Below are 17,373 nucleotides of genomic sequence, written 5' to 3'. Positions count from 1 at the left end.
GAATGTCAACTCTTGCCGAGTTATGTGAAAAATTATGTGTTAAATCAGTTTTAAGGTTCTTATAATCCCTGTTAGTTTAGTTCTTTGTTTTTAATATAACATAATTTACGTTAGATTTAGATTTATGTTATATTAGATTAGACTTAGGTTTATTTAGGTTTACCCACACACACACACACACACACACACACAAGAAGAAGAGAGTTTTAACGTCGTAGGAAACTATCCCAAAAAACGTTAAAGATTAGGTTAGATGTAGACTTACGTTAATTTAGATTTAGGTTTATTTTTAGTTAGATTTACGCTTATTTACGTTAGATCGAGTCCACGCAAGAATTACTTACGGTTTAGGGTTTAGAGTTAGACGAACAGTGAAAAGATCTACTGTGAAAAGATGTTAAGATGCTGTGAAGTGCTACAGCTAGAGAAGAGGCAAAGAGGTTTTGTCCACTACATGCAGTATCATGTAGACGTGGGTGTGTAGATTTCTTGTACCCACAAATATAGGTATTGACCAATAAAGACGAGATTATAACCCGGTGGTTCTGATCTCCGTGCACCTCTAGACCGAGGTGTGCGGGGATTGGACATGACTAGAGAATGTGAGGTAAAGAGAGAGAGAGAGAGAGAGAGAGAGAGAGAGAGAGAGAGAGAGAGAGATAAGAAGAAGAATGCCAATAGAATATTAAATTTGTTGTCCAGGTTATAAGATTTTTATCCTCATTATGAGTAGTGACGAGGATGTGGGACCGTCCAACCGAAACACCTATCTCTCAACGAGGGTCTTATGTCCTTGTAATCAATGCAAGCATACTGTGCGACGGACAAGACGTGTTTCTTTGCAGCACGTTAACGAATTTGGCGAGTTCGATCCATCTATTATAGATCGAGTTGTTGCCAATTATAACTCGTCGGACTCTGACGCTGGCCAACAAGCAGCAATCTTGCAACCCAATAGACGTGTTCGCAGGCGCTTTGGTCAAGCAGCATATGTGAGGCCACAAGATGTAGCCTCTGACAGCTCGGGGGATGATCCTGCAGAGCACATTCCCAACGAGGCAATGTTTGAGCCCGAGATTGATGAAATGATCGAGACGATCATGGATTCAGAAAGGCTTATCTATGATGATATGAAAAGTGAAGCCGATACGCCATTGTATAATGGAGCACGTATGTCTAGATTGAAAGCACTCCTGGTTCTTCTCAACATGCAGGCAAAGTTTGGATGGAGTGACACTAGCGTCACAGCGCTTTTCAGGTGATCTATTACAATTAGTTTACTTTAATAAAACTCTAAATGTATAATGATCTGATAGATTTTTACATGACTGTATCGTATTTTTATGTTGTGTAGATTGCTTAAAGAGCACATACTACCAGCTGACAATGTGATGCCAGATTCCCGAGATGAAGCAAGAAAGATTTTGCGAAATTTGGGGATGGATTACAATTCTATCCACGCTTGTCCTAATGACTGCATTCTTTTCATAGGGGAATACATAGACATGGAGAAGTGTCCGAAATGTGATTCCAAAAGATATTGAGTAGATCTCCACGGGACAAAAATTCCACAAAAGGTTTTGCGACATTTTCCTCTGCTTCCTCGCATCAAGCATTTCTTCGAATGTAAGCTTGATTGTGCCAGGGCGATATAAAGTGGGGAATATGGATGTGTATCTTCGTCCACTATTGGAAGAGCTACAACAATTGTGGATTGGCATAGAGGTGGTGGATATGAGCCGACACACAGGACGACGGAATGCTTTGATCAGAGGCATTCTAATGTGGACCATGCATGACTATCCCGGGCTAACAGAATGCTCAGGTGATCTATTGACACTCCTCACTCAGACACTGTAAATCTTGTTTTTTCCCATAGTTGATCTATTATCATGTGTATACATGCAGGGCTTCAAACAAGCGGATACAGAGCATGTGTCACATGTGGACCTAGACTGAATGCACGTAGGGCACCCTCACTGAAGAAGCAAATCTACGAAAGTCATCAAGCGTATCTTCCAGAGAATCATGTGTTACGCGACGGCTTTTTGGGAAGAGAGCCACCAAGGATGTCTGCACAAGCATGGTGAGAGCAGAAGGAGATGTGCGATGACAGATTGCCTCCAGGGATGAAGAGACTATCTCTATGGTACGAGTTACCATACTGGCCCTGACTCATGATCAATCACTTGCTCGATCCAATGCACATATTCAAGAATGTGGGTAATCTACTATGGGACCATCTGACCGGCAAGAAAGATACTTTGGGAGCCAGAGTTGACCTTAGAAATGTGGATCGTATGGAGCAATATTGGCCGCAAACAGCGTCTGATGGATCGATAAAACTCCCTAAAGCACCATGGATTTTCACAGGAGCCCAAGAACGCAAAGTAAAAGAGACCATTCGATCTTTGCGGACCCCCAGTGGCGTAATGCACTCGCTCCGAACGTGTTTTACTAAAGAAGGAAAGCTTACCGGTTTGAAGTCACACGATTGGCATAAAATGTGTCAGGTACGTTCATAGTGGACTTTAATATCATTGCAATCTCGGTGTTGAGAAGAAGATGACGGAAGATCTAGAGGCTAAAATCAACCGATTTTGCATGCTTCACAATCCAGTGATGCAAAAGTGGATTTCACAATATGAGGATGCAAAGCAAGAGCGACAAAGGGCACGAATCGAGTGGAGACGGGAAAGACGACCACCGATGCACTATCCAGCGGTTCTGGAGAGCCTACCAACCTTCATGAGCTTAAGATGGTTGCACAACCAATTGAAAAGCGCACAACAATGCGGTGACGAAGTGACTGAGGAAGAGTGGGACCAAGGTAAGTTTGCAATGTACGACTAGCAAGTGACTTTATTTATAAACGTTTGAACGGCCACTCATAATCTTTGTTCGTTGTAGTATAAGTCATACACAGGAGCATGGTGTAAAGGTCGACATTTTAGGGTGGAACGAATCGACAAAAAGCGTTTTATTCAAGATTGTGGAATCATGGCAAAATTTGAACAGTCTAGTCGACGACGTTCCTCTGATGCAGATCCTGTGGTGGCGGAACTCACTTACTTCGGCACGCTGCAAGAGATTTTGAGGATCGATTACAGAGGATTTTTGTCGACTTTTTCGACGTGCAATGGTTCAAGATAATCATGGAGGGTCGCAACGCTACTGTGCGTAGAGGAGAGTCTGGTTTTCTTGAGGTGGATTCTACTAAGAAATGGACTGACCTAAGAGACACTTTCGTACTACCATAGCATTGTGAACAAGTAAGTATGTAAATAGTTAACATCCCCCTTTTACAAGTTATGTGCTTGAAAGCTCTCATGTAAGTTATGTGGCTCTGGCAGGTAATATTTCATCCTACAAAGTCTACATCAAACCGGTGGTACGTCATAGAGGTAGCCCCTCGTAGTGCAAGGACGTATGAAGGCTACCATGTGCCAATCACAACGGCATCAATGGAGGAGATCAGAGAAGATGCTCAATCAGAAGCCGCTGCGGTGGTGCCAGACGAGCATCAAGATGCTACTACTCTATATGAGGTGCATGCAGAGGAGCTACAAAATGAAACAGAGGATATGTGTTTAAACGGAGAGCTCTATATAGATATAGGAAGTTATGCTGAGTTATGCGAGGATGAGAGAGAGATCTCTCAAAGCCACAAATATTGTATTTGAACAATTTTGCTCCGTGTTGTAAAAGCTCTGGCTCTCTAAGTACCTTCCATGGTGTATAACGCTCTTTTCTACTCGCGCTCACATCTTTTGATTGAAAATTCTGAGTTTTCGACTTGCCTCTTCTATCACTCAATTCATTGCGTCATTGTATTTATATGCGTCATTGTCTACTCTATTCATTCAATATTAAGTTTAAATATTCGTGTGTTTAATGCAGGTATGGATGATGAGGAGTTTCTTTCTTCTTTGTCACCGCAGCAGAGACAGTGGTACGTGGAGCGTCATCGCTCTGGCGCATCATCGCGCGTTCCTACTCCATCCGCATCCCCCTCTCTTTCGGAGCATTCGGCGCGCTCCGAAGCTTCGGCATCGACGAGACGAGCTTCACACTCGTCTAGACACCGGCGCTCTAGTGGTGGCGGTGGCGGTTGTTGTGGGGATTCCGCCACCGATGCCTCCACACCGCCTCGTGTTCGACGAGGCTCTTTACCCTCCCCTTCTTTGCCCGCCCCCACACCAGCCACAGCATCGCCATCTACGCCAGGTTTTGCACGGCTGACTATTCCTAGAAGCTACACACCTCTACCTACTCCGCCAGAAGCCACCCCACTCGACACTCCTCGCTTCGGGGTCAGACGCCGGTGGAGACACCTGACGTCCGTACCCCCATCGACACACCGCTAGAGACCCCTGCCGGGACACCCAGGTTCACGCGTCACCGGCCAGAGGGCTTGTCTTACTCCGTCGACTTCAGCGGCGGCATCATCATGGATGATGACGGCAAGAAGGTGATCTCGCGCATGCGTGGTCTTTGCTCTCAGCTGTTTAGACACTACATACTAAACAAATGGAGTGAAGTACCAAGTGATTTACAAAACAGAGTCATCAGCATACTTCATGATGAGTTTCCCGTTCCAACACGGGATCAGCGCTTCAATGAAGACCTGATGAAGATTCGAATGCGCGAATACTGTAAACACAAGCGTTCCGAAGTGCAAAAAGCAATCAAGAATGGGTGGAACAGGCCAGATTGGCTGGCCAAAGAAGATTGGAAGAATGCGAAGAAAGCAGCGCGCGAGAATCCCGACAAGTGGAAGCAACAAAAGGATGCAGCCAGAGCGCGAGTAGAGGCAGGGAGCTCGCACCACTTGGGGAGCGGTGGATGGGCATCATTTGAGGCCGATTTTGTAAGTGTTTTCGCATTGCTCTTTATGTTCGATAGTTTAGGGTTTATGAGTTTTTTAATTCTAACATAATGAAATCTTTGTATGTTTTGACAGTGGTCGATGAGAGGACGTGATCCCACACCATACGAGCGCGAGTACGCAAGCAAGAAGGGCTTAAACGCCCTGATGGACATTCTCAATTCTCGCGGCGGCATGGTTAGTATTAGGGTTTACTCTTTTCTATTTTTTGTATTGTTTTATAAATGTCGTTATATGTTTATACTTACTGAAAGCTGTCTTATTGTCTTTTTTTGCAGAATCCGACAGATATGCCGCTTGGACGCGATGAGACGTCTGACTAGACGACGTCAGTTTAGCCGTAGCTAGATAGCATTAGTTTAGGGTTTCTCATAGCTTATGTATCATGAGACGGATTTTATACGCCTTTTTGAACCATGTATATTATTACATTTATCACCGCAGTTCCTTTTGCCAATCAATTCTTTATGCCTATGATGTTGTACAATTGTCATTATTACATTTGCCAATCAATTCATTTTGCCTATGATGTGTACAATTGTCAATTTTGCAAACAATGCATCTTGTGGGTGACTATTTTGGGTCTATTATCTACCCTTGCACTTTTTTTAAAAAGTGAATCAAGTACAATATGGTTGATGGGTGGGCCCTGCCACCAAAAAAAAATTCTCTCGGGCGTCGCTATAACCGTCGCTATTTATGGCTCTGTAGCGTCGCTATGAGCGTCGCTATAGTCTTCTGTGTAAACGTTGCTATAACCGTCGCTATGAGCGTCGCTATGAACGTCTCTATATAGCGACGCATATAGCAACGCTCATAGCGACGGTTTTAGCGACGCCGGGGGTTATAAAAACCCAGTGTATTTTCGTCGCTAACAGCGTCACAAGAGCACACAACCTCTTGTAGTGTTCCACAATGGGAAACAGGGCCAAAGGATACAAATCATGCTTATTTACAGGATATGCTTACCAGGTCATTGAGACCTAAAAAAGTGCTTGAGAAGCTTTTTGGAATGTGTCTTTTGTAGTGAATTTGTAGAAGAATATGTCAATTATAGTGCATCGAAAAGCATATTGAGGTAGAAGGGCAATGTATGGCCGCTCATTAAAGGGCAGCAACAGCAAAAGCGGGGAAGGAATCTATTCTTGATGCACTATTTGGCAGGTTCGGTCACGATATGTACGCCAAACGGTTTCTTTTAGAAAACCAAAGGGGATTTTCAAGCTCAGCCCCAATAGGATCTCCTAAAGAGGTTGGATATTCCTGCACGCGATGATACCATGATATGATACCATGTGCTTGCACTATTTGGGCGAGTTCTGATGCTTGGAGACTGGTGGATACCAGCTCATCAACTAGGAGGCAATTGTAGTGCAAGTTTGTTGGTGTTTGTAGCAACCATGCCTTATTCTTGCTCAAGTTTTTCCATTTATGAGTTGCGCTCAAGGCGGGCATCAAGTGAAAGGAAGCTAAGCATCATTTTTCAAAGGTGATCAAACTCAAGAGTCGAAGGGTGTGCATGAGGTGGAGTTGAAGGATTAAAGCAAGCTTTTTTGGCAAACTTGAGGTGAGTAGTCAACGGCGTGGAAAAAGGGACCAAGCAATATTTTTTTTTAAGGCTCAATATAGTTTACAGCTATTAATAAAAAAAGGAGTCTGCATGGCCCCTCCAAGGAAGGAAGCGGCAATTTGAAGGAGGAAAGGAGGCGCCATCAGCTGGTAGGAAAAGGAGAGGAAGCGCCATTTGTATGGATGCATGGCAAGGGGAGAAGGAGGGCCAGTGAAAAGGGAAGTTCAGGCTGTAGAATCGAGAAGAATGAGCCGTCAAGGGCTTGCATAGAAGGGGAGGGCACTACCAAGGGGAGCGGACAGTGAACAATTGGGGTAGTGTTTGGTTGAGCCAGGCCAAGGGAAAAGGGGGAGATGCTTTGTGGTGCAGACTTGGGGGATCTCCATGGGGTTGGGAGCCGAGTTTTCCTGCTACAGGAGGTCGAGTGCATGAAAGCAGAGACTGGGTGCTACTGTGAGGAGCACAGAGCCGTGCTGCTGCAACAAGGATTGAAAGGATTTCTTGTTAACAGCAGTCAAAGGAGGCTGCACTATCTATAGGGAGGTATGGCCTGGCTACATTAGGCAATAGAGAGGAGGAGAAAGACAGTGCTCCAAGGTAGCGCTATAAGTTGAAGGTTGTCAGAGGGCTGCAAAGAGAAATCGGCTGTAGTGGGAAAAAAACCAGGACAACTTGAGGATGTTAGGAGCTCCAGAACTTGATGAGGCAGGAGAAGGTTGATGGAAGGGTCGTGAGTAGACCAAGAGAAGCCAAGAGCGGCGGCGGAGGCCGTGTTGAGCAACCACCTGCAGTCGCCAGTGATAAGGGGTGGCCGCCTATAGGAGAAGGCCATCAAGGGCAAGCTTGATCTCGGTATGCTACAAAAAGGGCCGTCAAAGGGAATTGCCAAAGAGTGCTACACAGATTGAGTGTGTGGCTCGCTTTGGAGTAGCTACAGACAAAACACCGTGGAGCATGAGCCGAGCACAGGAGGTAGAGGATGAGCCAAACCAAGGGCCGGCGTCCGGTCACCCATCTACTTTGTCGATAACTGCTTCATCGCATATCACACAAGCTTGAATTGAATCCGATCATCATCATCATAATCTTCCTATTCTCACTATCGAACTGAATTTTATCACTCTCTCGCTCGCCGCTTTTGTAAAAGGATTTGGATATATACACTCTTTGGATTTGTTTTTTTTTTGGGACGAGGTGCTTCAACTCACCACTCTCCTCTATGCCTGTGCAAATCACCACTTACTACTCTCTTCCTCTCTTTCTTTTTCACTAAAAGGACTGGAGAACAAAAGGGAGCGGAGCTAGGCCTCACCATCCCTTGGTCTACCAATTCTTGTACTTGCCTCATGATCTCCTCTTGTTGAGCTTGGGAAAGTCGATAAGGAAGCTTGTTAGGTGGTGAGCTTCCTGGTAGAAGCTCAATTCGATGGTCATCATCCCCTCATTTTGGTGGTAATTCCATAGGGATATCATCGATGAACACATCTTGGAATCCTTTTTAGAAAATTAGACAAGTCTAACTCTTCTTGATTCCTACCATTTACATTTGATGAAACATTAGAACTTTTTAGGGACTCTTTGACAAAAACCATGTACACGGAAACTGAGCTCTTCATTGATTTATCAAAAGAAAGTCTTTATTGATTTATCAAAAGCAGGAGGATTTACAAGTGGTATAGTACGACCAGACTCACTCCTGTAGGTGAAGTAGATTCTCCTTTCAGGGAACTTCATGTTGGCAGCCATACGGTTGAACCATGTGTCCCTAGGATAGCATCCTCATGTTGGAGAGGAGAGATAAAAAAGTCTTCTTTGTTGACATAGCTTTGGACATGAAACCTCAACTTCCCAATCAAGGGAGTAACGGAGGCTTGTTGTCCCTTGAAAGCGGTGTTGATAGTTATAGTATCTCCCATCTCAAAATCTTGAATGCCCAACTTGGTGGCCAACTCCGTTGATATGAAGTTGTGAGTAGAGCCAGGGTCGAACAAGATGAAGGCATCATGCTCCCTTACCTATTCTCAAGCATAGGAGAGAGGTGATCCTTTTCAATGAGCATTCTCTGTTGGAGCTTTAATAATGGAAGCTCTAGGAGTCTTATTGCAGGTATTTCTCTTGGGGCAAGAACGATAACCATGTCCTTGCTCCCCACACTTGAAAAATTTACGGTCCTTGAGAAAAGCTTCAAGATCTTCAAGAGAAAGTTTGTTTTTACCTTTATAAACTCCCTTCTCCTTGGACGATTGTTGTTGTTGTTGTTGTTGTGGAATTGCCTTGGGAAGAATTTTGGGCATCGGTTCTCCCCTTTGCATCACTTTTGTCTTTGTTTTCCATGGGCTTGACATTCCGTCTAGCCCCTTTTTGGAAATTGATGCGCGAAGTAACTATAGTCTGATAGATTACTTCGGTGATAGAACCAAGCTGTTGGGAGTTGATGTACTCGGTCATCTCTTTAGGTAATCCCACATAGAATTGTTTCTTTTTCTCGGGTGAAGTCTATCTTAAGTAATGAAAATGGAGAAGATGGCAAGGTTAAGCATTGAAGCATGGCTCTTGGTTGGATTTGCATTCCATAGCCAAGAGTATTGGTGTAAGCTCTCAACTTCTCTACTAACTTGGAGAAGGAGATGGAGCTCTTGCACTTTGCACTTCACACAATGAGAGTGTGAGTGAGTGTGTGTGAGAGATTATACCCCTCAAGCCACCCCCCTTCTTGCTTTGGTCGATCCCCCCTTGTAGCTCATGCTTGAAGCTCATTGGACCCCTCCATGCCTAGCCAATCACATGAAAGAGGCATATTAAGTAACAAGGGTAGGTTTTGGACAAGTGTCCTTCTTTCCCCTTTGAGGGAGAGAGGCTTGATGATTGCCTAGATAATTAAATTAATCAATCTAAATGCTCATTGGACCCCTTTTAAGCCTATCCAATAGGATTCAGGCACACCTTGACGCCAACATAGGTAGGGACTTGACATGTCCTTGCTACCTCTTGAGGCTTGGGCTTACCTTGTGTGTGTGTGTGTGTGTGTATGTGTGTGTGTGTGTGTGTGTGTGTGTGTGTGTGTGTGTTCTCTCATCTCCCTAGCTTTAGGGCTCGCCCCCTCCTTTGTAGGGATTTTGTTGACTTTTGGAACACAAGAACCTTAGTCAGCAAGCACAACAAAGCACCTCAAGCTTGGGTAGTGTTCCCACAAGTACCTCAAGCTCCCTAGTCGGCAAGCACGACAGGCACCTCAAGCATCTTAGTCATCAAGCACGATAAGCACCTCAAGCTTGGGCCGTGTTCCCACCTCAAGAACAACCCTAGCTTACCTAAGGTCAAAGGACTTTTAGCACTAACCTTTGGAGGTCTTCAATGAATCTAACCCTAAGGTCTTTAAGCTCCATTGGCTAGCCTTGCTCTTTGACAGATCATCTCTCATTTGGACCCCTTTACCAGTGGCCCCATGTTGAGATAGATTTGTAAGCACATGTCTATATTGTAGCCCTTGTTCCCATTATTTTTCCACATCAAATGATCAGTTTAATATGAGAAAATAATTTGGGTTGGTTAGATATTAGATTTTATGACATTATCTATGATTGTTCATGTCATGCACTAACAATCTTTCATAATATATAATGCACTCTCTATATAAACCAATGCATGAAATAACACAAAGAAATACAATCACACAATTGAGGACTACTTGTACCCAGTCAAGAATTGTAGCCCACTTATTCATCCAATTTAATATATAAAAGCTATTTGCACATAATTGAGGACTGTAGCTCTTATATTGTGCAGTGACAATGTATATCAACTCAAATCTATGATGTTGAAAAATACAAAACTTCAAGGATCTTTATATACTCATTACACTAGTATAAGGCATCTGACCCTTGACTATTGACTCGTCATTTACATATGCTCATCTTCTAAAACCAACTTCAGCGCTCTTATGGACCAATATCTTCGTCGCAATGAGCATGACTCTCCAAATTCTCAATTGTTTTGGTTTTATCTCTTTATGTTTGAGGGAATATGCTTTTACCCAGCGAGCTGACTGTCTCAATTGGTTTTTGCATGTCATCATCAAGGTCGCATTAACAATTAACGTGATCATGTCTTTTTCTCGTGTAATTACTAGAGTTATTGATATAATCACACGATCGTGATCACGTCAATGAAATCCATGTGAATCTTCTTTATTAGAAGTATTTCAATATAATATACACCATAATCCTATTTTACAACAATACTTAACGATGGCTAAACGAGCTAATCCTAAATTAGGTCTTGGTATTATATGAAGAACAGCAACATCAAAAAGATTATAATGCATAAAAAATCTTACATGTCATTGCTTGAACATGTAGACTATTTCCCTAAACAAAAATACAAACACTCAAAAGACCTCCATAATATTGGAATATTATACTACGATGTAAATTTCACCCAATAAACAAAAATTGCAAGCAACTTTACATGGATTTAATGAAAAAGCTCTATATCAATTGAAAAGGCCATATTTCCATTTGATATAGGAGAAAAATAACATTAGATAATTTCTTAAGAATGATTATATTAGCTTTATTAATAGTATCTACTTTACATAAGCCATACATTTTACTCATGTATCAATTACGACAATTGTTAATGTTAGCAAATACGTCAAGTACTTCTATATTAGAAAGAGATATACAATAAACTAAGATAAAAACATCTACAACTAACTAAAGAAGAGGTAAATTGACATGTAGTACCACATGAGTTTAGCAAGAGGTCGTGTTTTTACCACAAAGATGTACAAATAGTTGTAATGTCAATTGTAACAAAGATCAGCATAAATATAAATACAACTTTTTCCTCCCTGATTAAAGCTCTTGTTAGATGAAAATACACAAAGACAAACCTACTTTATACCTACTTTAGAACATAACAAAAGTCCCTTACCATGGTGGTATGTTAACATAATGGAAAGCTCCTATGAATATATAAAAAGTTACGAACATATTAGGGCTACAATACTATTTACTTAAATATTGTTTCAAAACTAAACCAATGGGACAATTAAATTTGAACTCAAATCAAAACAAGCAACATTTGCCTATCATTAGGAAAAATATAAACTTTGCATGGGCCTTGTAATAATCCCTAATTTTAAGGGATTAAGGCTAATTTTGTGTAGACTTTGGGTGACAAGTGCATTCAATAGGCTACTTTTGATTAGGGTTCTCTAACCTTTTTTAGGGCCATGTAGGTTGCGGTCATCCTAGAGGTCCCTTTCTCTCTCTAGCTCTTTGAAAGTGAAGGAAAAAAGGTGTTGCGGCATTAACTTCCCACTTCCATCCCTTTCACATACCACATCATCAAAAACGTGCATAAATCCAAGGTAAAATTTGACTTTTTTTTTCAAAATTCCCATTTTCATATATTTTCGACTTAAAAGTTCCTCTCAACCTATATACATATCGAAAAAAACATTTTTTGACGTTTTTTGACCTACACTCAGTAGAAGGCCAATATTTGAATTTTTATCTTTCCTCCAAAAGAATAAATCTCTCTCTCTCTCTCTCTTTCTCTCCCCTCTTCTCCCCTACCTCTCCCTCTCCCTCTCCCTCACACCTGCCTCTCCCTCCCCATCTCCTCTCCTCTTCCCTAACTCTCTCCCTCTCCTCTTCCCCTCCCTCTCCCCTACCTCTTTCTTCTCCCTTCCATTGCCTTCTCCTTTTCAACCTTTAGTTTAGCATCCATAGTGCTCAACAATATCACAAACCTTGTGCCCTACACACCACAAGTGTGTATATTTTCTTACCCACAAAGTTGTATCAAAAGTCACACACGTGGGTGACCAAAGAACATCACAACAAGACCGTGCTATAGATTTTTACACAATGTTGACCATTACTGCCACTCCCATCCTACTTTAAGAAGTCTCTTGCCGTTTCTTTAATATGTTGGGAGAGGGCAGGCATGCCTATTGAGATAATATAAGCGATATTCTATATACTGTATTTTATTTTTTATTGTCTATATTTCTTTAAAAATGTTTGATTCAATTTTTTAACCATTTTTCACCAAAATCTCCTTTGTGTGTGCATGTCTATACCCAACACACACACACACACAGTCGCGTGCACGTGCACTCACTCATCTCCTTGTCTTTCATTATAGAGCTTGCATAACCTTCTAATCTTTGGCATAATAGAGCTTAAACACAAATTTTTCTCTAAAACAACCCTCGTTGTTGTATCTTGCTTGTAGATTCATCAAATCCATGCTTATTTGGAGGTGGGTAATCCCATGATAATGTATGATTCAACATTGTTTAGTCCAAGTTACATGAAAATACTTGCAAATTTGTACAGCATATACTTAGCAAGTGTGTTTATTATACAACTTGCAAATAGTGAACTCAAGTGTTTTTTTGTTTGAGCAGTTCTGTGACCTCTTATTATGTTAGTTTAGTAGTGGTCTTTGTGAAAATGGCTCAAGCTGCTGGCATAACATGACTCGCTTCTAGTGGCACAAAGATCTCCTCAAGCAATTTAATTGCATAATTTAATGTAGCTCTTATCATAACGACCATTATGCTAACAAGGAGGGGTCATTAGTAGGGAAATACTAAAGCTCTCCATGAGTAAGACTTTCTTTCCTAGCATGGAACACCCCCACCAATGTTAGTTTTATGTAATAGGTTACCATGAGTACAGTCTGTCATGGAATGGATACAATAACTATAATTACATTGCCCCTTGTATACTCTTCATGAACATATCTTGATCAAGATTACTAAGAAGAAATTTAGACTTTATATTGTTTTTTTTCCTTTTGGCAAGAGCACCCTATCTCTACCATATTTTGAGTTTGTCGGTAACTTAAATTAGATTTCTAGCATTTTAAGAGTAAATTGCTTCTTGCTTTGTCTATATTGTACATAAAAGGTATAATAGAGTAGAGGCCAATCTCTAAATGATATCTAAGGAATAAATGTTGGCAGAATTTCCACCATGGACTTGTGCCATCAAAACTTAACATCATGTTAATATAGTAGTGTTGCTTGATGACAGATCAAGGAGAGTTTCTTTGTGTTAAAAAGAATTTCCTTGTGTCAATACTTGATTCCTTCTTAGAAAGAAAAAGAGAGAGATTGAGAGAGAGATCTACAAGCTGGTCTATATATTGTAATCTCTTACAAGTTGGTGGACTTTAATGGAATTTCGATTTGGCACATAGGCTAATAAAATGAAATATAATCTTTAATGAACTAATCTTCTTAAAAGTAACCTTGAGGTCAGGCTCTACCCAATTAGGTACTCTTTAAAAACAAGAAAAAAATAAAAACTTGTGATATGATAAGTTAAGATTCAATGTTTTGTTAAGTAAGCCCTAAATTTATCGATCTCAAGCATTTTCAAAGACCGTAGGGGAAACTTGAAGCATCCCAATCTTGTGTATGCTTCATTTTCAAGCTCTTCTAACATAGAATTCTTGAGGTATGATTTTTAAATGGTCTTCCTAAGCACAACTCTGGCTTCAAGTGATCAGTGGTTTTGTCCATGAATTTTAGAATAAAAAGGGCCCTAGGGCCATGCTAGGGCCCTGGGGGGCCTCAACAAGAGGGGCCACAAGGGAGCACCATATGGCCACACAAGGGTTCCTATTTGGCAATTTTGTGTGCCCCTGTGTCCACTCTTGTTGAGGATCCCTGGAGCCCTAGCATGGTATTAGGACCCCTTTTTCTAAATCCATGGACTTGGCTCCCATATATATCATCATGAAATTATTGTGTAAAGAAGATTTTCTTATTTGTTACTATATTGTAATCTTTTACAAGTTGGTGATTGGTTTTTGATTCATGGTGGTTTGTGCTAAAGAAGAAAAATTGGGTCCTAGGGCCCTAGGGACCCTAACCGAGAGGGGCCACAAGGGAGCGCCATCTGGCCAAACAAGGGTTCCTATTTGGCAGTTTTGTGTGTCCTTGTGTCCACTCTTGTTGACGGTCCCTAGGGCCTTAGCATGGTCCTAGGATTCTTTTTTTTTAATCCATGGACTTGGCTCCCATACATATCATGAGTTTATTGTGTAAATGAAGATTTTCCTTTTGTTGGTATACTGTAATCTCTTACAAGTTGGTGAATGGTTCTAGAGTTGATCCATGGTGGTTAAAGAAGATTTTTTTGTGCTAAGGAAGAAAGCTTTATCGATGGAGAAATCTTGTTAAGTAAAGTGATTCTTTTTTACCCCACAGATGCAATGTGTGTTAATCTCTCATACAAAATTGATTATTGAGACCCTCCTAATCACATAGTGAATATCATTCAATTTTTCTTGAAAATACATAAAAAAATCATATTCCAAAATGCATCAATTTTCATCCTTTGGGGGAGTTTCCCCAAACTTTGATGACAATAGTCAAGATATGGGATCCAAGGTAAACATGCGGTAGGAAAGGGACCATGCCCCATCTCCTACCATAATGGTATGGTTTTCTCCATGTCCTAGCGTAATGGTATAGGTTTCTAAACCCATCAAATGAGCACTAATAAACTTAGTCTCGGGGAGTTCACTATGTGTAAAACTACCATATCACGTGCGTTCAAGACATGTTTGTAAGACCCCTTATCTGTGAATTTTGTTAGGAATATGATGTACACTTTTCTTTTAAAATCTGTAAGTTTTTTTCAAATTTGAAAAAATAATGCCCTTTTGTATATATATTTCTGTAAGTTTCAAGAACTTTAAATACCCTTCTGTTGAACTCACCTGATAGGTTACATTCTTAGTGAAGATGCTATAGTATTTAGTAAAATATCCAAGATAGTGCTAATGATTAGAGTGTCTCTAAGTTGACTACCACAAGTCTATTGTTGAAAGTTGAAGCAAGAAATCATTTTATATTTGCAAAAATCTAAACCACTAGTGTGCATACCTTGTTACAAACCAAATAAAGTGTCCAACATAGAATTTACCATCATGATAAAGACAACATGGGATTAGAAATAAGAAATCCATTATAGTGTTACACATTTTACATAGAATCATCATCAGGAAGATGTAAAATCTTCAATTAAAGAGTTTGGGGCTCATTAGAAATAACAAAGCATTCTTGAGAGGCATGTGGTACTTGCTTGATTGCAAGATAAGGATTGTTTGACAAGGACCTGATATATATGGCAAGTTTTTCTCATCATCCACCTTGAAAACTGACGTGCCTTGAAAGAAATCTTGTGGTAGCCACTCACCATCTACACCTTTACTACTGTGGCATTAAAATCCGATGAGCTCATTCTTTGGCTATCTTTGAAGAGTAGAGATTACCCTCTAGGAGAAGGAAAGTAGAAGGAAAAAGAGGAGCTTGTTTGGTACTAAAATGGAGATGGGATAATCGGATGATTCTGCTTGGTATTGCAATGGCGGTATTGTCAGGTTCCTCATGAACCAAGAATGGAGTGTTTCCCATCTCTGCACGTGAATGCTTGCTCATGTCTCATCAAAACAAGTTGACTGTGTAAATCAACACCAAATTTTGTGAGCACAAAGGGATAAAGTATAAAATGATATCATTCTAATAATGTAGTGACAATAATACAAACAAGAAACTAGAAGGAGAAGCTTTGACAACTCTCCATAGATAATGTAACTTACTTGCATTGTAGGACTCGATCACATGCTATGAAACACTAGATGGTGCACCAAATCCAGCAACAAAATATCATACCGTAATGGTATGAGAAACTTTTCTTACTTTTGTTGATAGAGGTGTGAAGCCCTAGGTGTTGAAATCCATAAAGAGGTTGTTTGTCTCTAGCATGATAAAATTATAGATGGAGATAATGTCCTGCTCTAAATGTAAGCTACAATGATAGTTTCATTACCATTGTATCCTTATGTTGGAGGTGAACCCTTGAAACACCCCACTGACCACTTACACCTCTGTTTGTTGTGGCGTACAAGTCCTTTGAGCCCATCCTTTTGCTACCTTCAAGGAACTGGTGTACATGTACTATGAGTGAATGAAAGTAGGAGGAGGAGGAGGAGGAGGATCTTGTTTTATACTGCAATGGCGGTGAGAGAAGGGTGAGAAGCTAGTTTGGTGTGAATATATGTGGTGGACCGGGCAAGAGAAGGGGGATGAGCTTTCTTGGTGCTACAATGGAGGTGGAAGAAAGCTAATAGAGAGAGAATGTGTGACTATAGGGTGCATGTGGTTGTTGCAGCAATGAAGAGCTTGGGAAAAGGTTTGTAGAGATCTCTTTTTAGCTATACGATAGGTTTGGGGAGACTTTGGAGAGTGGAAAGTACTATTTTAAATCTTTTTAATAAAATTTACTTTTTTGGGTTTTTTAGGGCACGTTTTTACTTTTAATGGTCAAAATTTTCTTTTTTGACCATATAATTGGTTCGGGAAACTTTTGAGGAAATATATGAGTTTTGAATTTTTTTAGTGTATCTTTGAATTTGAGCCAAAAGGTGAGGGAATGGAGGTCAAAGTGGTCCCCCCCCCCCCCCCCCCCCCCTCGAAAGGTCGAAAGTCAGTTTGCAGGAAGTCGTCTCTCTCTAGGTTAAGACTAACGATTTATTATAATCATACATTGGCCTCTAGGGTCTCCTTTTCCAACTGTGATAGTTCTACATGGAGACTTTTTGGCTCTTGTTAAAGCCTCGCCAGTGCTTGGACCTTTATGGGTGTCTCCAGTCCCCCCCCTTTTCCAAGTGTGATTGTGCTTCACAATGCCTCATTTGCTTGTGTTTCTACCAGTGCTTCACACTTAATGGTTGTAGAAACGAGTGCATAGCTTGTGATATCATGAGTTTTTGATGGATGCTATACCAATCCATTAACGTAGGCAGGATTTTGTGTGAAAAAATTGTGAGATGAGTCCTAATGACGCATGGTAGGAGGAAAGAGATGGCACACCACATGCTAGGG

The sequence above is a fragment of the Adiantum capillus-veneris genome, chromosome 7 (assembly GCF_014529385.1).
Source record: "Adiantum capillus-veneris isolate H3 chromosome 7, ASM1452938v2, whole genome shotgun sequence".
Taxonomy (NCBI): domain Eukaryota; kingdom Viridiplantae; phylum Streptophyta; class Polypodiopsida; order Polypodiales; family Pteridaceae; genus Adiantum; species Adiantum capillus-veneris.
Note: the sequence above shows the minus strand (reverse complement) of the source record.